Raw genomic sequence first — 6,000 nt, forward strand, 5'->3', positions numbered from 1 at the left:
CACAGGCGTCAAGAACAAAAGTTTGACAATAAATAGTATGCATGCGTGTGTGCGTCAAATACATGGTATGTAGTGTGTGTAATGTTTTCTTTATTGATTTAATGTATCTTTTATGCATTATTTTATAAAAATATTAGCATTGTGCACTTCTACTCTATATTCTCTATAAGTGTGGGAAATTTCATACTCCTCCGTCTGCGCTATTTTTAAATAAAAAGTATGTATGTATTAATCTATAGATTTGAGTGTTACACTACCGTTCTTGTTCTAAGACGTTACCTAGAAACATTCGAAGTACTTACGACACGTGGTAAATGTTTCATTGTGGCCTGATGATGGCGAGTGGTAAACTCTAGACTAAAGTGAGAAGGCGAATGGAGCTGGCGTGAATCTAGCAATTTCGTTTATTTATTTAACAAGTAACCGATGTATATATAGTTAAGGGCCTATCTATATATAGATACGTGAAGCAAAAACTTTGTATCCCTTTTTACGAAAATTGCGCGTACGGAGGAGTATGAAATTCTCCACACTTATAGAGAATATAGAGAAGAAGTGCACAATGCTAATATTTTTTTAAAATAATGCATAAAAGATACATTAAATCAATAAAGAAAACATTACACACACTACATACCATGTATTTGACGCACACACGCATGCATACTATTTATTGTCAAACTTTTATTCTTGACGTCTGTTGTCAAATTGAGAATAGAATATGGTTTGTCTTTGTTAATATTTTTTTATAGCGTAGTCTTGGCGAAATTTGTGATTATAGAAGTATAAAATACAATCATAATAGTGTACAAACGTACAATTCCAATTAATTATAGTCGAATTTCGACTACTGCAGGACCTCTAGTATATAGTTAAGGGCCTATACTCTTAGATGTCTTGGTCCGGAAGTCCGTTACTTAAAATATCATTTACACTCGCAAAGCTTGCGACGCACAGTTCTTACTTCAAGTAGGGTCTGGGTCGTCATTTCGTGGTGCTCTATATCTAATTTTTTTTTATTGCTTAGATTGATGGACGAGCTCACAGCCCACCTGGTGCTAAGTGGTTACTGGAGCCCATAGACATCTATAACGTAAATGCGCCACCCACCTTGAGATATAAGTTCTAAGGTCTCAGTATAGTTATAACGGCTACCCCACCCTTCAAACCGAAACGCATTACTGCTTCACGGCAGATGTGGGCGGGGTGGTGGTACCTACCCGTGCGGACTCAGAAGAGGTCCTACCACCAGTGATTACGCAAATTATAATTTTGCGGGTTTGATTTTTATTACACGATGTTATTCCTTCACCGTGGAAGTCAATCGTGAACATTTGTTAAGTACGTATTTCATTAGAAAAATTAGTACCCGCCTGCGGGATTCGAACACCGGTGCATCGCTACCTACGAATGCACCGGACGTCTTATCCTTTAGGCCACAACGACTTCAAAAATTCAAAAATTCCCTATAGATTTGTTACAGGGCATTTAGATCTATGCTATGTTGGCTTCATCTATTTGTTACTAGCTTCATTTTCATTAATTCTGGTTCCACATTCTCAAGTCTGGCGTCCGTGGGTTGTGAAAGCCCGAATGAGGTTTTCAAAATGTCGGCCTATTTGTCTGGAAGAATATCCTAAAAGTTTTTATTTTTAATTTATTGCCCTTGTGTGCAGACGAGCATACGGACCACCTGATGATGAGTGGTTACCGTCGCTCATGGACTTCAGCAGTGCCAGGGGCAGAACCAAGCCGCTGCCTATCGCTTAATACTCTCCACAAGCCTCATTTGAAGAAGGACATGTCATAGCGCTCTGGAAACACCGTGGAGGGGAGCTCATTCCATAGCCGGATGGTACGTGGCAAAAAAGACCTCTGGAAACGCATTGTGGATGACCGCAGTGGCTCCAGGAGATTCTGAGAGTAATACAGGTTCCTAAATTTAGTCCTACTTGATAGACAATCCTTGGTCTAGTCACTAGATATTAGGAAACGTATTGACGGGATTAAAAATAGCTGCGTTATAAGCGTTACACTAAAATAGCATCTCGTTATAACGAACACAAAAAAAACGCTTTTAGATATCGCGCAATAGAAAAATTCGCAATAAAGCATTTATAAATATAGAAAGCGATATCTCGTCAGAGCGTTAGTAAATTGAATGAAAATCATACAAAAAGAAATATCGTTACTAAAACTTGGGCCTTTGACAAGAAAATTTCATAATAATTGATGTAGCTACTCACAATGTAACGTGATTTACTCGCGGGGCCAAATGTAAAAACGTATTCGGCAAGAAATGCTTTTACATAATTCCGAGTACGTAGGTTGGATTTGAATTGAACGCTGTTGTATTGTGAATACATTTAAATGATGTTAAAGGTTTCTAAAGAATTCATTTTTTCACAAGTAAATCTCTACTTTTAATTAAAATTGTAATCTAACGTATTTTCTTTGACTTAAACTGTTTTTTCTTCTTTTTTTCCCCGCCTATGCCATTGCCGGTCCCAAGCCCGGTTGAGAAAAGAGGAGGGTTGAGTAGAGCTGGACATTCCTACCGTAAATTCGTAAAACGTCAACGCCGAGCACTGGGCGGCGGGAAAAAACCCAGCCCCCGGATCCAACCAGAGACCCGGAGCGGGACCAGTTGCCGTGAAGGACTAAATCCCTTCGAAATACTGATGTGGAAGGACGTGGGAACTCACCACAATTACATCCCAAGAGAGTCATGGACAGAGAAACATTTAAACTGTTTCAAGCCATGAGAAGCCATGACCACGACCCTCAGTAATGAGGAAACCGACGCAAGGAAGATGCTGATAGCCTTGAGAGGCTATTTCAGCGTAACCTTAACTAGTAGTTGAGCTTACGGGGCTCAAACCTGACGACGTTGCTAACACGAACCCTAGCAAGAGCCGTGCTTCGCAGAATCTACCGCCGGTTTGGAAACGCGACCCACTGAGAAGATCCGGCGAGAAACTCAGTGGGCTGTGTCTGTGGGTTAATTTACTCGTCGAGCCCTTCGCCGCAAGCGACGGGTTCGATAGAACGATGACCGGTTTTTTCTTCGACTGTTCTATGAGCAATATGTCCTGCCCACTGCCACTTCAACGTCGCAATCCTTTGGGCTATGTCGGCTACCATGGTTTTTTTGCGAACCTCCTCATTTGTGATTGGATCTCTCCATTGCTCTTTGGATGACCTTAAGCCTTCTGATGGGTCTTCCATTGTAAGCGACTACTTTAATAGTTTTTTTTTATTGTTTAGTTGGGTGGATGAGCTCATAACCCAAGGCTTAGGGTTTAAGGGTTCTAAGGTTTACTGTTATTTGTATTCGAGAAAATTCTAAAGTGTTCAAAACGTTGGAAATTATACAATCAAATATTAAATAAAATAAAAATGGTATTAATTGTACTGTATTAATAAATACTGAAGCTATTTTTTTATGACAATATTTATGACTATAAAGATAGCTTAGTCAACTGTCTCGGGGTTCCCCTGGCTACCAGAGGCCATAGACGTTACGTCATATGACGGCTTTGGGGGGACCATTAGTAATTACGCGAAATTTGTAAATATTGTTTGCTTTCAACGCACGTTAATGAAATATGTAGATTTGAATTCGTCGTGGCCGAATAAGATAAGACGTCCGGTGCATTCGTGTTGAGCGATGCACCAGTGTTCGAATCCCGCAGGCGGGTACCAATTTTTCTAATGAAATACGTACTCAACAAATGTTCACGATTGACTTCCACGGTGAAGGAATAGCATCCTGTAATAAAAATCAAATCCGCAAAATTATAATTTGTGTAATTACTGGTGGTAGGACTTCTTGTGAGCCCGCACGGGTAGGTACCACTACCCCGCCTATTTCTGCCGTGAAGCAGTAACGCGTTTCGGTTTGAAGGGTGGGGCAGCCGTTGTAATTATACTGAGACCTTAGAACTTATATCTCAAGATGGGTGGCGCATTTACGTTGTAGATATCTATGGGCTCCAGTAACCACTTAACACCAGGTGGGCTATTAGCTCGTCCACCATTATAAGCAATAAAAAAAGCTAAGTTGTTAGCTGTATTTCATGAGGATATGTTTTGAGTTTGACCCGTTCGACCACCGGACATATTGGATTGAGGTGATCTGGGACGAAAACGCCGGATCAGGGTTGAACCCTAAAGGTTATTGGATAAAAATATAATGAGGTCAGGGCTGTCGCTTCGAATTGGGGGATTGATTTGTAAAACTTACGACCGTTATTGTTTTGTTTTGCGAATAAATTATTTTCAATTATTTACGCTGTGAATAGATTTTTATTTTTATATTTAGGATGAAGGGACCGCGCTGATGATAAATTTTTTTCTTGCTGACATGGTTGGACGAGCTCACAACTCACCTGATATTAAGTGGTTACTGGAGCCCATAGACATCTACTACGTAAATGCGCCACCCATATTGAGATATCAGTTCTAAGGTCTCAGTATAGTTACAACGTAATTTAAGTATTAAATTATTATTAATTTATTAGTATTTTATAATTTAAGTATTGTGAGCTTGTTTCAAACAAATTCTCAACATACCTTGTACACTATTTATTTATTTTTATTTATTTATTTATGTACACACAAAAAAGAAGACATAGTACAGAGTATTAGGAAAATTATGTACAAAGGCTTATTTCTTTAAGAAATCTCTTCCAGCAGATCTGCGAGAGGATTATGAGAATAATAATTAAAAGTGATGAGTGTTTGTAGAACAGCTAAAATAACAAATAAAATATGAGAATTATAGTAATGCACATACACATGCAAGAATTCGCGCACAAAGTCGCGCAGCGAGCTATGGAGAGGGCTATGCTCGGCATTTCTCTACGTGATCGAATCCGAAATGAGGAGATCCGTAGAAGAACGAAGGTTGCTGACATAGCCCGTAGAATTAGTGAACTGAAGTGGCAATGGGCCGGCCACATAGCACGAAGAGAGGACGGTGGACGGGGCAGAAAGATCCTGGAGTGGCGACCACGCACTGGCAAACGCAGTGTGGAACGGCCACCTACTAGATGGACCGACGACCTAGTAAAAAGCGCTGGGTCTCGTTGGATGCAGGTGGCAATGGACCGGTCGCACTGGAAACCTATTGGAGAGGCCTATGTTCAGCAGTGGACGGCGATAGGCTGAAATGATGATGATGATGATGACATAGCAAATATTGTTAAACTTGAATACAAAATATTATGAGTAACACAGTATATACGAAGAGTATAGAACAATGATCATTCGGTTGATGAGAGATAGAATTGTTTTCGTGTAGATATAAACAATTGATTATGGCTTTTTCCATTTGTTGTAATCCTGGAAATCAGGGGGACCTAAGGAATGAATGCCCTGTAAACCGTCAGCGCAACAAGGACCATTCAGACAAGAGCCTCCCACTAGGAAGAAGATTTCCTTTAAAAGCGTTACGGTTAGTGATGGCTTGCGGACTTACAAGAAAGAGAAACAAATAAACAAAGAAAAAAACGATTTTTTAACCCTTTTATTGCTAAGCTTAATTTCACATATTTTGCAGAAATTGTCTTCAGTGTTGAAGAAGCACTTTTTGTGAAAAAGGATTTTTCACAAAAAGTGCTTCGAAAAAACTTTAACTCAGAATACAAAATTCAATGCTAAATTCACAGCAAAATAATTTTAAACGGTTATTTATAAATGTTATTAACTTATTAAAAACATTGTACATATATGCGTGCGATAAGATACGTTTGTATAGGTCGATGCCTAATATTTATAATTAATCCGCGCATTAGTCGGTATTCCGTCGCTCCGCATTAATATAGAGTCGATCTATCGACGGTTCGCGTTCAAAGGATTAATATACGGTTCATGGATATGTAAATAGTACCTTAATGATTGTGGGCAATGAAAATTTTTAATAAATAAATTTTTGTAACAAACAGTTCGCGTTTCCTTTTCTTTTTTTTTTCCTACCTAAGCTGATAGCCTTGAGAG

The sequence above is a fragment of the Bombyx mori genome, chromosome 26 (genome assembly GCF_030269925.1).
Source record: "Bombyx mori chromosome 26, ASM3026992v2".
In the NCBI taxonomy this organism is placed as follows: Eukaryota; Metazoa; Arthropoda; class Insecta; order Lepidoptera; family Bombycidae; genus Bombyx; species Bombyx mori.